General features: G+C 35.7%; 1 protein-coding gene across 1 annotated transcript in view; it reads right to left on the bottom strand.

Annotated features, from left to right (window-relative positions):
• LOC102729818 (contactin-6) overlaps window positions 1-17,921 on the bottom strand; it is a 679,553-nt gene that overhangs the window by 513,932 nt on the left and 147,700 nt on the right. The window contains exon 3 of the mRNA XM_081820967.1: window positions 3,460-3,495. The gene's annotated coding sequence lies outside the window, so the exon portion shown is untranslated. The remainder of the gene's footprint in view (window positions 1-3,459; window positions 3,496-17,921) is intronic.

Here is a 17,921-nt window from a genome sequence, read left to right as displayed (position 1 = left end):
GTGGGGTGGGAGGGATGGGGTGGCTGGGTGATAGACATTGGGGAGGGTATGTGCTATGGTGAGCGCTGTGAATTGTGCAAGACTGTTGAATCACAGATCTGTACCTCTGAAAAAATAATACAATATATGTTAAGAAAAAAAAAAAAGAAGATAGCAGGAGGGGAAGAATGAAGGGTGGGAAATTGGAGGGGGAGATGAACCAGGAGAGACGATGGATTCTGAAATACAAACTGAGGGTTCTAGAGGGGAGAGGGGTGGGAGGATCAGTTATCCTGGTGATGGGTATTAAAGAGGGCACGTTCTGCATGGAGGACTGGGTGTTATGCACAAACAATGAATCATGGAACACTACATCAAAAACTAATGATGTGTTATAGTGATTAACATAACAATAAAAAAAGTTCTAGTGTCATTCCAGGAACCCCATCTTAGACTTGTTTCTGCATCCACCCAATGAATTATTGAAAGAACATAATAATTACCTTTTCAAAACCCCTTTCTCTTTTAAATACATAAATGAGGGGTGCCTGGCTGACTCAGTTGATAGAGCATGCTACTTTATCTCAGGTTATGAGTCCAAGCCCCACAATGTGTTGGGTGATGCCTACTTAAAAAATTTTTAAAAATAAATAAAATACGTAAAAGAATTTCCATTCCTGCATTAGAACCTGACTGAAACCACTGGATAATGATGACTTTGTTAGATGTGAGGTCAGGGGAACCTCATGATTCTTAGTGTAGGGCCATCTGGAGAGGCACTCCTCAGTCCCTAGTCAAATTCAGTATATAAATACCACATTCCAACTACTTCAGGGCCTGGGTTTATAAACCAAATACATGCTCACACAAGTCTGCAAGAACATGTTGGCAGAAATTTGATGCAATGATACTGGTGATGGTGTAAAACTAGAAGCAAAATGAACATCTATTACTAAGGAAGTGATTAAATAAGAGGTGAAATATGCTCGTTTTAGAGAATTGCACAGCATTAAGAAGAAATGAACTGGTTATACCTGTACCAATATAGATATCTCATAGAAATATATCATTAAGTTCAAAAGTAAGAAATAGAATATGATCAATAGTACACTAATTATGCAAATGTAAAACAACAGAACAAATGTTGTGAAACAGACATTAACAAACAGGTACCTATCAAATGCATTAAAAACTCTGTTTTGCTTTGTTAGGGGAGAGATAATAGAAAGTGAGGTATAGGGATAAAACTGAATGAATTAATTGGTGTTATTTATTTATCGCATAAAAGTAAGCTTGCATGTACTTAGTAGTACATTAATTTCATCCATCTATACCTGCAGTCAAATAATTAGAATTCTACATACCTAACACAGAGAAGTTACACACTAAAACTTCGTTGTAGTATATATGGTGAATGTCTCCACAGAATTGATGGTACCCTCCCCCACTGTATAACCTCTGTGAAAGAAGATTGAAAACAAAGTGAGCATTGTTAAGAGAGTCACTCAAAATAGAGCCAAAAAGACATTCAGGAAGTAGGGCATGTGTACAACTCCTGTTTCAGTTCTCAGAACACCAAGAACTTTTGACTTTTGTCTATTATAGTCTGTCAACTGTAACCCTACCACCTCCAAAAATACAACCTCCTACTTAGCACTGAGATAATATAACACCTGTTAGCCAAATAGCAAACCATGTATTAGATAGTTTAAATTCTGCCAGTACCAATCATAACTCTTTCAAAAGCAATTTATGTAACCTTGTGGGTTTTGCCTTTATAAACCTGCACTACCAACTCACAATTCTGAGCACACTTTCAATATTGGTCCACTATAGGTCTTCCAGACTGCAATTTGATGCTTTAAAGCACCAAATAAATGCTTTTCTTTTCTTTACAGCCTCTTCTTGACTGACACATCTTGGTAGTTAGATAGAATTGACCATCCTCCAGTAGAAGGGATAGGACATAACTGGCTAATTCCAAACAGGATATTCTGATTCATCTTTGTCATGATGATCACTGTAGCTAATCCAAGTCTAACTGTCCTACCCTTGGCTACAAAGATAGTTTAATAGCTGATCCAATGCACAAGAAAGTCAGGATTTATACTGGGGACTCTAGGTCACAGATTTCCCAAAACTGCCATTGACCTTTAGCAAACATGAGGGATGTCTACAAGTAAATCTGGCACACCTGAGGACAAATGTAGGAGACTCACAACAACAAGGGCCCTGGACTTTATGTTTAGATCGGCCAACAAATCTCCTTAAATGTTTAAACCACTGAGAGTTGAATTGTACAGGACAGAGGACATTTTCATTCATCCAAAAAATATACATTGTTTGATCTCTGATTCCTTTTTTCTTTCTCTTGCTGTCCACTAGTATGTGTATGTGCACACATAAATGTACTGATGTACGATGTACTTTATTGGCAATACTGAAACTGCCAATATATAGAGAGTACCAACCATGATATCTGAAGAACTGGGCCCGACATGCACTTACATTTCCATTTGTCTTGCAAATGTGAAGAAAGTACTATTAGATTCTCCAAGTCCTCTTTGGGGAAAAACAGAGTAATACCTATTCCATGTGTACAACAGGACTATTTTGAAGTTCAAATGAAACTTTTTAAATTTTAAAAGCATTTTAAAAACTAGTTATTATTATCTTGTATATGATGCATCTATAACAGCGTTAAAAAAGCAAAATCCCCAGGGCGCCTGGGTGGCTCAGTCAGTTAAGTGACTGCCTTCAGCTCAGGTCATGATCCCAGGGTCCTGGGATCGAGCCCTGCATTGGGCTCCCTGCTCAGAGGAGAGCCTGCTTCTCCCTCTCCCTCTGTCTGCCGCTCTTCCTACTTGTGCTCTCTCTCTCTCTCTCTGTTAAATAAATAAATAAAAATCTTTAAAAAAAAAAAGTAAAATCCCCAATATCCTTGAGTTTATCTTGTATTCTCCTCAACTTCCTGCTGCACAAGGGAAGGACAAAATGTCACTTCTAACTTTGAATTTCCTATCTTTTGTCAGTGTGTTTCACAACTTTAACTTCATTTAAGCATAGTTCAGTGGCAGATTTCTATATATATCTACACTTTCAAGTTGCTTAAAGATATAACATAATTGGGTTTAACCCAATGGTTAAAGTTCTAAAAGAACAAACAGTATGCACACAACATCTTCCAGTATTAAATAGCCTGGGATTAAATAAAATGCCTTTAACCCAATGGTTTAAAGTTCTAAAGGAACAAACAGTATGCACACAACATCTTCCAGTATTAAATAGCCTGGGATTAAATAAAATGCAATGAACAATGTCTGCTCCTACTGAACTGGAAATGTTGTTAGTAAGATACTGGACACAGATGACAGTGCTACCTCAAGAAACATAATGAGGGAGTTTTATCAAGCCAAACCTTTGAAAACATTTGAACTCCATAAAAACCTGCAGGCATGATGGATTAAACGTAATGCTCACCTCTGATTCTGAGCTGCGGCTTGTATCATCTAATTCCTGTAAATAAAAACAGATGTGCTGTTAGAAGGTTTTGATTTGTGTTTTTATTTTTCAAAACCCATCTAGCATAGTGAGGTTTTCCTATTTGGGGGAGGGTGGAGTAGCTTTGTTTTCTCGCTCAAGCATGTCAGAAATGGGAAAGTAAGTCACACTCATCTCCATCCTATTAAAGGAGAAGCTCAAAACAATTTACAGAGATGGATGTGTGCTTTAAAGATGGATGAAAAGAGACTGATCTATCCAAAGACATCTTCAAATATTTAGAGCAGGAGAAAAACATTACTTTAGCAAGTTTAGAAACATAACAATTATAAGTTTCAACTTGTATTCACGTTACACCGCCAGCAACTTGAGAAGTCAATAATCACCTAGAACAAATAAACAGGGTAAAGATACTGCAGGCATCCCAGCTCTAGGCAAGCCTTCCACTCCTGTAAATCATACACCCTCTGCTCTAAGGATACATGTTGTTATTTTTTAATAGAGCAATTTCTTTAGCAAAACATAGAAGCCAAGGCTTTAGCACATATAAAAAATATAATTTACAAGTTTGGCATTTTCATTTCTGCTGATGACAGTTTCATGAGAGACTCACAAATGTAATTAAACAGTTCACAGACACACAATTAAATATATTCACATGACAGTGATATGGGGAGGAGGATGATAATACCTTTTACTCACATTGAACATTTTACCCAAAAAACCTAGACTAATGCAATAAAGATTGCATAGTGTCATAGAACAACATGGGCTCTATTAGGATTACAGCTACAGAGCTGCATGTAATAAAATAATACACAAAGGTCTTTAAAGTGTTATTTTCTGAATGATCATATTTATACACTAACTATAATCTACATATTAAAATTATAAGAGAGCAAATCTTCAGCTCTCTTCACATGATGCCATAAATGAAAAACAAAAATAGTCAACTTACATGGTTTTCTCCCCCCTACCGAAATGAAATGACTTTTTTTGTTGTTGCTGTTTAAAGATTTTATTTATTTATTTGACAGAGACAGAGATAGAGAGAGCAGGAACACAAGCAGCGGGAGTGGGAGAGGGAGAGCAGGCTTCTCGCCGAGGAGGGAGCCCGATGTGGGACTCGATCCCAGGACCCTGGGATCATGACCTGAGCTGAAGGCAGACGCTTAACGACTGAGCCACCCAGGCACCCACGAAATGACTTTTTAACATTACATTTTTTTAAAAGTCAAATCATCAGTTTCTTTTGGCATTATGCAAATACAACTTTTGTATATATATATACACACACATATATATACACGTTCTATTGAAAATTATTCTATTGAAAATTACATATTTTACAAATAGTAAGCAACCAAGAATACAGGTAAAATCCAATATAGCCAGAAAGCAAAAATCTATTTTTGTGTTATTATTATTTCTGTTTGTGATTGTGGATTGTGTGGATAGCAATACTACAGAAAAGCATCAGTAAGTTTCTCATGAGAGTGAGAAATCATTATTTGAGATGATTAATTGGATGATTCATGCCATCTGTACATGATATGAATTACAAGTCATATTTCTGCCATCTTTGAAACCCTAATTCCATACAAAGTGAAAGAATTAGTAATTATTCCATGAATGCTAAATAAATTTAAATGCATATATATATATGAGAACTGTTTACACACAGTAGTATGATGGTCAAAAGTATGGGCTTTAGCATTTAAAAGACCTTAATCTGACACCATTTACCAACTATGTGATTTCTGGCAAATATTCTAAGTGCTTAATTGTCAGTTTACCAATCTACTGGGCTAGTACCAACTCATACAGGGTTGCCAGGGGCAATGAAATAAGACAATAATACATTTAAAGTACTTTGCCCTGTAGACTCTAAGAAATGCTGGCTGTAATTATGAGAAATTACTATTATTGGTAAGTCAGCTCTCAATCGTCCTCTAATAATCCTACTAGATTAAGTATATTTCATAATTACTAATAACACATAATCTATTTAAGCCTGGACTTCAACACAGAAAAGGTTTGTCTTAGAATGGGGACTGATATGTGATAAAGTTGAAAAAAAAAAGGAACAAAGGCCTCATTAAATACTTTCACAGTCACAAGTTTTAGGTTAGATCCAGAAAACTGCAATTGAATGGGGTCGATAAAATAAGATTTTCCTTCAGAGGAACACAGAATGGATTCCTCTTTGATCTATTATTTAAAAACTGGCAGTGCCCGCGGGTGCCTGGGTGGCTCAGTCATTAAGCATCTGCCTTCGGCTCAGGTCATGGTCCCAGGGTCCTGGGATTGAGTCCGCATCAGGCTCTCTGCTTGGCAGGAAGCCTGCTTCTCCCTCTCCCACTCCCCCTGCTTGTGTTCCTGCTCTCGCTATCTCTCTCTCTGTCAAATAAATAAATAAAATCTTAAAAAAAAAAAAAACTGGCAGTGCCCACATCTAGGCCAGAAGTGACATTATTTCAATTTTTCATACTTTTAACCTTTACTGAAAAACATATATTAGGCCCATCTGCTCATGAAACTAATTGACAAACAAGGTGCTGCTTCCTGCCTGTTCTTTGTGATTTCAGAATCTGAAAAACCCCAACTCAACACAAAAGCATATGCTCTTCAGAAAAACTGTGAGAGACAGGACAATGAAGAAGCATTTTCAGATTTAAAGCAAAGAATTTCAGATTTAAAGAAAGAATGCCAAAATAACAACAAAAAAATCATAAGACTTTATATTTAACTTTCTAAGTAGAATATATAGTCACATGAATCAAAATCTACAAATATAACAAAGTTATACACAGAAAAATTTCCCCTATCCTTGTCCTCCATCTGCACAGTTTCCACCATGCTAGGGAAAACTACTACCAAAGACCTAAGATGGCAGTGTTTGTAAGTACTGCTGGTGTATCAGGTGTGGAAAGCAGCCAATGAACAAATCTGAGGAAAATACAGAAATTAGCCAACTTTTGTTTTGTGATGAGTACTTCTGGGCACTGTAATACTTAACATTTGTTCTGGAAACACATTGTTCTGTTCAGAGTATATCCTGTAAGAAGTCACTCTGTAACTGGTCTCTTCTGATTTGTTTAGTGTATATTTCTTTGGGGTTATTGTTGGTATTTTAGTATTTTGTTATCTCTTTCATCTATTCTTCTCTGGATAGAATTACAAGATGGAAAAATTAACCTCAAAAAAAAAAAAAAAAAAACGAACAAGAGGAAGTACTGACAACCAGGGACCTAATTGGTATGGATATAAGTAAGATGTCAGAACTTGAGTTCAGAATAACAATTATAAAGATACTAGCTGGGCTTGAAAAAAGAATAGAAGACACTAGAGAATCCCTTTCTGGAGAAATAAAAGAAATAAAATCTAATCGAGTTGAAATCAAAAAGGCTATGAATGAGAGGCAATAAAAATGGAAGCTCTAACTGCTAGGATAAATGAGGCAGAAGAGAAAATTAGTGACACAGAAGACAAAATGATTCAAAATAAAGAAGCTGAGAAAAAGAAAGATAAACAACTACTGGATCACAAGGGGAGAATTTGAGATATAAGTGATACCAAAAAGTGAAACAATATTAGAATAATTGGGATCCCAGAAGAAGAGGAAAGAGAGAGAGAGGCAGAAGGTATATTTGAGCAAATTATAGCTGAGAATTTCCCTAATCTGGGGAAGGAAACAGGCATTTAAGTCCTGGAGGCACAAAGAATCCCCCCTCAAAATCAACAAAAATAGGTCAACACCTCAACATATAATAATGAAGTTTGCAAATTTCAGAGACAAAGAGAAAATTCTGAAAGCAGCTCAGAACAAGAGGTCCTTAACCTACAAAGGTGAAACATTAGACTGGCAGAAATCTATCCACAGAGACCTGGCAGGCCAGAAAGGACAGGCATGATATATTCAGGGAGCTAAATGAGAAAAATATGCAGCCAAGAATACTTTATCCAGCTAGGGTGTCATTCAGAATAGAAGGAGAGATAAAGAGCTTCCAGGACAAACAGAAACTAAAAGAATCTGTGATCACTATACCAGCCCTGCAAGAAATATTAAAGGGAATCCTTTAAGCAAAGAGAGAGCCCAAAAGTAGCATCAACTAAAAAGGAACAGAGACAATATACAGAAATAGTGACTTTACAAGTAATACAATGGCACTAAATTCATAACTTTCAATAGTTACTCTGAAGGTAAATGGTCTAAATGCTCCAATCAAAAGACAAAGGGTATCAGACTGGATTAAAATAAAAAAGCAAGACCCAGAAATATGCTGTCTACAAACAACTCATTTAAGGCCCAAAGATACCTCCAAATTGAAAGTAAGAGGGGACAAAACCATTTATCATGCTAATGAACATCAAAAGAAAGCTGGGGTGGCAATCCTTTATCAGACAAATTATATTTTAAAACAAAGACTGTAATATAAGAGATGAGAAATGACACTGTATCATAATTAAAGGGTCTATACAACAGGAAGATCTAACAATTGTAAATATTTATGTCCCTAACATGGGAGCAGCCAATTATAGAAACCAATTAATAAAAAAAATTAATGAAATACATCAATAATAACACAATAATAGTAGGGGATTTTAACACCCCACTCATGTCAATGGACAGATCACCTAAGCAGAAGGTTAAAAAGGAAACAAGGGCTTTGAATGACACACTGGACCAGATGGATTTCACAGCTATATTCAGAGCATTCCATTCTAAAGCAACAGAATACACATTCCTCTCAAGTACATTCTCCAGGACAGATCATATACTGGTCACAAATCAGGTCTCAAATAGTACCAAAAGACTGGGATCATTCCCTGCATATTTTCAGACCACAGTGCTTTGAAACTAGAACTCAATCACATGAGGAAATTTGGAAAGAACCTAAATACATGGAGGTTAAAGAGAATCCTACTAAAGAATGAATGGGTCAACCAGAAAATTAAAGAATTAAAAAAATTTATGGAAACAAATGAAAATGAAAACACAACTATTCCAACCTTTTGAGATGCAGCAAAGGCAGTCCTAAGATGGAAGTATACCATAATACAAGCTTTTCTCAAGGAACAAGAAAGGTCTCAAATACACAACCTAACCTTACACGTAAAAGAGTGGGAGAAAGATCAGCAAATAAAGCCTGAACCCAGCAGAAGAAGAGAATGAATAAAGAATAGAGCAAAAATCACTGAAATAGAAACCAAAAGAACAGTAGAAGAGATCAATAAAACTAGGAGCTGGTTCTTTAAAAGAATTAATAATATTGATAAACCCCTAGCCAGATTTATCAAAAAAAAAAAAAGAGATAGAGAGAGAGAAAGACCCAAATAAATAAAATCATGAATGAAAGAGGAGAGATCACAACCAACACTGAAGAAATACAATTATAAGAATATATTTTGAGCAAATATATACCAACAAATTAGGCAATCTGGAAGAAATGGATGCATTCCTAGAGTTGTATAAACTACCAAAACTGAACCAGCAAGAAATAGAAAACCTGAACAGACCTATAACCAGCAAGGAAGTTGAAGCAATAATCAAAAATATCCCAACAAACAAGGGTCCATGGCTGATGGCTTCAGAGAGGAATTTTACCAAACATTTAAAAAAGAATTACTACCTATTCTTCTGAAGATATTTCAAAAAATTGAAGTGGAAGGAAAACTCCCAAACTCTTTCTATGAGGCCAGCATCACTCTGATCCCAAAACCAAAGATCCTACCAAAAAGGTGAATTACAGACCAATATCCTGGATGAACATGGATGCCAAAATTCACACCAAGATACTAACCAATTGGATCCAAAAATGTAATAAAAGGATTATTCACCACGACCAAGTAGGATTTATTCCTGGTCTACAATGGTAATTCAACATCCATAAATCAATCAATGTGACACACTACATTAATAAAAGAAATGACAAGAACCCTATGATCCTCTCAATAGATGTAGAAAAAGCATTTGACAAAGTACAGCATCCTTTCTTGATTAAAACTCTTCACAGTGTAGGGATGGAGGGAACATACCTCAATATCATAAATGCCATATATGAAAAGTCCACAGTGAATATCATTCTCAATAAGGAAAAACTGAGAACTTTTCCCCTAAGGTCAGGAACACAACAGAGATGTCCACTATCACTACTGTTGTTCAACAAAGTATGGAAACAAATGAAAATGAAAACACAACTATTCAAACCTTTTGGGATGCAGTCCTAGCCTCAGAAATCAGACAACAAAAAGAAATAAAAGGCATCTGAATTGGCAAAGAAGTCAAATTCTCACTCTTTGCAGGTGACATGCTACTCTATGTGGAAAATCTAAAAGACTCCCCCCAAAATTGCTAGAACCTATATAGGAATTCAGCAAAGTGGCAAAATATAAAATCAATGCCAGAAATCAGTTGCATTTCTAACATTAACAATGAGACAGAAAAAAGAAAAATTAAGGAGTCAATCCCATTTACAATTGCACCCAAAACCATAAGATACCTAGGAATAAACCTAACCAAAGTGGCAAAGGATCTGTACTCAGAAAACTATAAAACACACATGAAAGAAATTGAGGAAGACAGAAAGAAATGGAAAAGTGTTCCATGCTCATGGATTGGAAGAACAAATATTGTTAAAATGCTTATGCTACCTTGAGCAATCTATACATTCAATGCAATCCCTATCAAAATACCATCAACTTTTTTCACAGAGCTAGGACAAATAATCCTAAAAGTTCTATGGAACCAGAAAAGACCCTGAAAAGCCACAGTTACTCTTGAAAAAGAAAAATAAAGCTGGTGGCATCACAATGCTGGACTTCAAGCTTTATTACAAAGCTGTAATCATGAAGACAGTATGGTACTGGCACTCAAACAGACACATAGATCAATGGAATAGAATAAAGAACCCAGAAATGGACCCTCAACTCTATGGTCAACTAATCTTCGACAAAGCAGGAAAGAATGTCCAATGGAAAAAAGACAGTCTCTTCAACAAATGGTGTTGGGAAAATTGGACAGCCACATGCAGAAGAATGAAACTGGACCATTTCCTTACACAAAAATAGACTCAAAATAGATGAAAGACCTCAATGTGAGATAGGAAGCCATCAAAATCCTAGAGGAGAACATAGGCAGTAACCTCTTTGACCTTGGCCACATCAACTTCTTACTAGACACGTCTCTGAAGGCAAGGTTAACAAAGGCAAAAATGAACTATTGTGACTCAACCAAGATAAAAAGTTTTTGCACAGCACAGGAAACAGTCAACAAAACCAAAAGACAACTGACAGAATGGGAGAAGGTATTTGCAAATGTTTTATCAGATAAATGGCTAGTACCCAAATCTATAAGGAATTTACCAAACTCAACACCCAAAGAACAAATAATCCAATCAAGAAATGGGCAGAAGACATGAACAGACATATCTGCAAAGAAAGACCTGAATGGCCAAAAGACACATGAAAAAGTGTTCAACATCACTCGGCATCAGGGAAATACAAATCAAAACCACAATGAGATACCACCTCACACCAGTCAGAATGGCCAAAATTAACAAGTCAGGAAACGACAGATATTGGTGAGGATGTGGAGAAAGGGGAACTCTCCTACACTGTTGATGGGAATGCCAGCTGGTGCAGTACTCTGGAAAACAGTATGGATGTTCCACAGAAAGTTGAAAATAGAGCTACCCTACAACCCAGCAATTGCACTACTGGGTATTTACCCCAAAGATACAAATGTAGTGATCTGAAGGGGCACATGCACCCCAATGTTTATAGCAGCAACGTCTACAATTGCCAAACTATGGAAAGAGCCCAGATGTCCATCAACAGATGAATGGACAAAGAAGTGGTATATGTATATATACATGGAATATTATGCAACCATCAAAAAAAGAAATCTTACCATTTGCAACGACGTGGATAGAACTAGAGGGTATTATGCTATGCAAAATGAGTCAATCAGAGAAACACAATTATATGATTTCATATGTGGAATTTAAGAAACAAAACAGAGGATCATAGGAGAAGGGAGGGGAAAAATAAAACAAGATGAAATCAGAGAGGGATACAAACCAAAAGAGACTCTTAATCATAGGAAACAAACCGAGGGTAGCTGGGGGGAGGTGGGGGTGTAGGTGGATGGAGTAACTGGGTGATAGACATTAAATAGGATGCGTAATGTAAGGAGCCCTGGGTGATATATACATCTGATGAATCACTGAACTCTATCTCTGAAACTAGTAATACACTATATGTTAATTAACTGAACTTAAATTAAAAAAAATAAAATGAACTCAGTTATCATTTGTTCTATATCTATATAATCTCTGGTGATATCACCTTTCTCATTTGTGATATTGTCTTGCTTTCTCTTTCTCTTTCCTTTTCAGCCTAGATAGAGGTTTATCAATTTTTTTTTTTTTTGAGAGAGAGAGAGAGAGAGCATATGCATGCACGTGAGTGGAAGGGGTAAGGGGCAGAGGGAGAGGGAGAAAGAGAATGTTAAGCAAACTCCAAGCCCAGCATGGAGCCCAACACAGGGCTTGATCTCATGACCCTGGGGTCATGACCTGAGCCAAAATCAAGAGTTGGACACTTAACCAACTGAGCCACCCAGGTGACCCTATAGGTTTTTCAATTTTATTGGTCTGCTCAAAGATCTATATTTTGGTTTCATTCATTTTCTTTATCATTTTATGTTATCAATTTCATTGATCTTTTCTGGTCTGATGTTTGTTTTCTTTTTCTTGCTTACTTTTAGTTCAATTTACTCTTTTTCCAGTTTATTAAGGTCAGGTCACTGAGTCACTTAGTCATTCTTTTTTATATAGACATTGTATACAGTTTCCTTCTGTGTACCTCATTAGTGACATCCCATTAAATTTGATATATTGTTTTTATTCGTATTCTGTTCAAAATACTTTCCAATTTCCATGTTGATTTCTTCTTTGTCCATGTGTGTGCAGTTTAGTTTGGATGTATTCGGGGGATATTCCAGAGATCTTTCTTTGATTATTATCTATTTTAATTCTCTTGCAAAGAAAATACTTTGTATAATCTCCATTCTTTTACATTTACTTAAGATTGTTTTATTGCCCTGATTGAGATCTATATTAATAAATGTTTATACTGTGTGTTTAAAAAGAAAAAAAAGAAAAACTATGATCAGTGTCCACTATTTAATTCCAGAGTTCCTTTAGACAAAAACACACAAATATGAATATATATCCTTATTTCTCCCTTTCATGTACAAAATGTAATCTAACACCCACTGAGTGGTTTTTATGTATTATGCAATTTATCAATAGTTTTAAATCCACTACCTCATTTCATCTTTACATCAAAATTTTATATAATAATGGAGTGCAATCTACTTACATCAAAACCATATATGAATATCTAATTCTGTATGAGACTGTTTACTGTGTCTAGTTACGAAGTACTAAAGTCCAACATATATGGAATAAAATATACTGCCTTCCGCTGCCCCCCCCTCCATCTTGCTAAATGGACAGATGTATTCAGGCCATTAGGTCACAGGAGAAATATTATTGAGATTTTAAAATATGCAATAGATGTGTGCATGTAAGAAACATCTATTGAAACCCCTTATATTATAGGAAAAATCCATCAGTTAAAGTTTAGTCTCTCAATAAGCATTTATCTCTCTGTTCTTATGAGCAATACTTAATGATTGAGAAAGGGGAACCTATTAACCTGAAGAGGAAATAGAGAATGGATAGGGAAGCCTGATCTTCAGGCACACATTAGAAGCAATGATCAGTAAAATTAAAGCTTACTCTATGCAAGAGAAATGATCATCAGCAGACAGTGGTGTCTTATTGTGTGGGGGGTGAAAATGAAAACAATGGCATTAGAATAGTTTGAAAATAGTTCCGTACATAAAAAAAAAAGATATCATCATGAAAAACTACATTGCAGCAATTCACAAAAAGTTGTATTTTTAGTTAGGCTGCAAACATTTCACAAAAATTATAATTAAATTTGCATCTTGATATTATACACATAATGCATTTTTCCCCACCCAAGACAGGCAGAATTCTCCATCAAGCTTCCCCCCAAATTTCTCCCCTCAGGGCAAATTTATGATAAGGAGGCTGTAGATTGTATGGAATGCTCTCATGTTGCTAGTTCGAGTTGATGGAGAATTGAACGTATTAAGTCTGTGTATACTCTCATGCTTTCAAAATTAGCCACTTTTATTTATGGTGTTATATTGCTTGAAGCAGTTTACATTTTCAATAAATAATTAAAACATAACTCTTCCGTAACTTATTCTGCTTCTGGGGAAAAATAATACTAGAAAACAAATGACACATATATTTTACCTTGGAGTCACAGGGGGAAAGTAAATAGAAGATGAGGAAAAACTAGGTCTTTGCCATCTTTAAAAAAGACAAAAACTGTCATTTTCCCTAGTAATCGAAGTTTCCTTTTTTTTTATGGACAACATTCTAAAATGTGCACTATGTGGTCTAGGATACCTGCAAAATATACATCCATTTGCCATTTACATAACCCCTTGGAATCTAACTTGAACACTATTATTCTAAACTCTCATAGCTTTGTTGAGGTATAACTGACATACAATAAAGTGCACATATTATTCAATGAGTTTTGACATATGTATATACCCATGAAACCACAATTAATATAATGAACATAACCACCACTCCAACAGGTTTTCGTGCCGTTATAATCTATCCTACTCTCTCTGGGCAATCATTGATCTGCTTTCAGTCAATAGAGATTAGTTAGCTTTATAGAATACTTTATAAATTGAACCATAAAGTGAAGGTTTTTATAGTCTGGTATATTTCAGCACAATTATTTTGAGATCAATCCAGTAGTTTCATGGATCAAAGTTTGGTTAGTTCATTCCTCTTTGTTGTAGAGTAATATTCCATCATGTGGATATACCACAGTTTGTTTTGCCTTTTACCTGTTGATGGCTATATCAGTTGTCTTTTTCTTTGAAGGTAACCAGAAGCAAATGTTTTACAAAGTCTAGTAGTCCTTCTCAGGTCCCATCTTCTTGGACTATAGTATTTGATACTGTTAACCACACACTGGTGCGTTGAGCTTTGCCTTTCTTACCTTTCAGTTCCCCCATGCCATTGCTCTTCTGTTTCCCACATTTCTGACAATCCTCCTACACTCTTCCTCACATGTCTTATTTCTCTCACTTCCAAATGAAGGCCGTCTTTCTCACTGGCCTCAGTTCTCATGCTCACCTCCCTCTCTTTGAAGAATCAAGTACTCCTAGTATTTCACTGATCACGTCATATTGAACATTCCTTGAATTTGAATTTCCAGACTCGGACTTTTGTTTGTTTGTTTGTTTCAAACCAACATCTTATTTTCTCCTAAAAACGGCCTTCAATTCACATCACTTAATTGAAGTATCACTTACCGAGATAACTGACTGTGTTGTCATATGCAAACAAATTTATTCATTCCTCATCCCTTTGGGATTTTATTCCATCTGTAGATTTTGAATTGCCAAAAGAAACATCCCCTTGTTTACTACCACTGTGACTAATTCACCAAACTTATTACCTTCAATTCAAATTAACTTCTTTAACTAAAATTTTTCAAGTTTTTTGTGACATCATTTGTCAAGTATCCCAAACTCATCATTTTATTAATCTTGACTTAACCCATTTCTTTAACAGCTTTGACCAATCTCAAGTCATATTTTCCTTTGAAATTTGACTCAGAATAATTCCTTTTTCCCAATTTTTATACCTCCCACTCTTTTACAGGGAACACAAACTCATAATTTCTTGTTGATCCCCTATCTTTCACGTTCCTTTCCAGTCTCCTCTACTTACTGCCATCAAACCAGTCTCTCTGAATACAACTTTATCTTGCATTCTTTGATTCACAACCCTTCAGTGCTTCTCAATTACCTTCTTTAAAAAACAAAACAAAACAAAAAACAAATAAAAAATCTGGCCTCCATCATCTGGCTCAATAATCTGGGAACTACTCTACCCGGAAAATCAGTCTCTTGCTCTTTCCCAATTAATACCTCCCTTCTCTAATTGACAGCCTGGTCTCTGCACATCCTTTACTGTCACTGTTCAGACTAGATCTCCTGCCCTAAATAGTATAGACTCTACAGTCAGACTCTCCAGGCTAGAATCCTGACACTACTAATTGCTGCTTATGTCACTTTGGTTTGATTCCATGTCTTCATTTTCATCCACAAAGTAGGGTCAGGAATATTAGAGATAAATTGTAAGAGGCTTTGGCATATATTAAGTGATCAGCAAACATTACCTATCATGATTAAGTAAATCTTACTTGTTTTCACAGACAAGCTCAAATTTCAAAAAGTGCAGTGACTTAAACCTAAGGGCAATCTAAGGCACTATTTAAGAGTATTGGCTCCTGAAATGAACTGGCTGGATTAAAAATGTGGCTCTACCATTCTCTAGCTATGTGGCCAGGGAAAATTCTTCAACTGTTTGTGCCTCAGTTTCTTTATTTGTAAGATTGGGATGATGTAACTATTCACCTCATAGGCTTTCTCATTCTTTTTTTTTCCCCACAACATCATTTATTGAAGAGACCATCCTTTTCCCATTATATACTCTTGGCTCCTTTGAAGTAAATTAATTAACCATATATGTGTGGGTTTATTTCTGGGCTGTCTATTCTGTTCCATTGACCTATGCATCTATTTTCATGCCAGTATCATAGTGCTTTGATTACTATAGATTTGTAGTAGAGTTTGAAATCAGGAAGTTTTGTCCTTTCTCAAGACTGCTTTGCTTTGGCTATTTTGAGTCTTTTGTGGTTCCATAAAAAAAATTTTTTTTTGCTCTATTTCTGTGAAAAATGCCACTGGAATTTAGATAGGGATTGCCTTAAAACTGTAGATTGCTTTGGGTAGAATGGACATTTTAACAATATTTTTTTAAACTTTATGTGAGTAGGATTCTTTTTGTTTTTAAGATTTTATTTATTTATTTGAGAGAGAGAGGGGCAGTGAGAAAGAGCATGATCAGGGGCAGGGGAGTGGGAGAAGCAGGCTCCCTGATGAGCAGGGAGCCAAACATGGGCTCGATCCCAGGACCCTGAGATCATGACCTGAGCCAGAGCACTGAGCCAACCAGGTGCCCTTGGACATTTTAACAATATCAATTCTTCCAATTCACAAGTATGGAATACCTTTCCATTTACATGTGTTTTCTTCAATTTCTTTCACCAGTGTCTTATAGTTTTCATTATTCAGGTCTTTCTTCTCCTTGATTAAATTTATCCCTAGGAATTTCATTCTCATAAGGATTTTCTGAAGGAAAAAATAAGATCATCCATAAAGGAAATGAGAAAAGTAACTGGTACTATCCTCATTGCTTACTTAAAATTTTATTTTTCATGGAACTCAGCTCTATGGTAGTTTCTGAGCTTGTTCCTATCATCATTAAACTGTATCCATCTTTTATTTAAGTATTTTATGAAGTTAAATTGATTTTTCTCTTTGCCCTGCAGTATGAAAGATGTATAAAAATAGAATTTTTGCTTACTATGAATTCAGCCCTGAGTTGGAATTATTGGTACCACAGACAGTTCTGGTCCCTGCATGGATTCCTGTTGATGGTTTAGAGTAAACATTTGGTAAACATGTCTTAGTGATGTAATAGTTTTCTTCAATTTTACTCACACATTTTCCTAATAATCTTCTTGAACCAGCTCAGCAAACCATAGCACAGGGGCCAAACCTGGCCCACTGTCTGACTTTATAAAGTTTAAATGGAAGGTGTCCATGACCATTCACTTGGATACTATCAAGAGCTGCTTTGGCTCTACAAAGGCAGAGTAGAGTAGTTGTGACAGAGACTATTTGGCTTGCAAAGACCAAAATATTTATTACCTGACCCTTTTACAGAACAAGTTTGCTAACACTACTTCTAAAATATTAATTCCCTCCCTAATTACAGAGGGATGTTCTTCCAACAAAAACTGCCAGATAGAGAACATCTTTGGCTCAAATTTTATTACTTTGATATTTGTCCCTAGTATGGACGTATACACTCTAATACAATAAGTACATTTATACTTGTTTCAAACCAGTAAATTAATTCCTTTTTAACTAGCCAATAGATTTTAAAGATTAAAAAAAAAATCAAGAAAAAACCGTTTGTCTGGGACCATGTAGTAAAATAAATGGTTGAATGAAAATGTTTTACTGGTACCTCCCATGTGCAGAAACAACCTTAGAATGAGCTATACCAGCTATCAGCATTTATACTAAATTCTTTTTAATGACTCATAAAGTCAAATGGATAGCAAAGCAAATCACAATTATTAGGCTGGTATTCATGTCCCAACAAGATATTTTTAACCACATCTCTCAATTCTCCCCAACTCAGTGAATACTCCCACTATCTTAGACTCTTCCT

Source organism: Leptonychotes weddellii, chromosome 1, assembly GCF_054177405.1.
Source record: "Leptonychotes weddellii isolate Sample4059 chromosome 1, ASM5417740v2, whole genome shotgun sequence".
NCBI classification, from domain to species: Eukaryota; Metazoa; Chordata; class Mammalia; order Carnivora; family Phocidae; genus Leptonychotes; species Leptonychotes weddellii.
The sequence above is the reverse complement of the archived record's forward strand: the minus strand, read 5'-3'. Positions and strand labels throughout refer to the sequence as shown.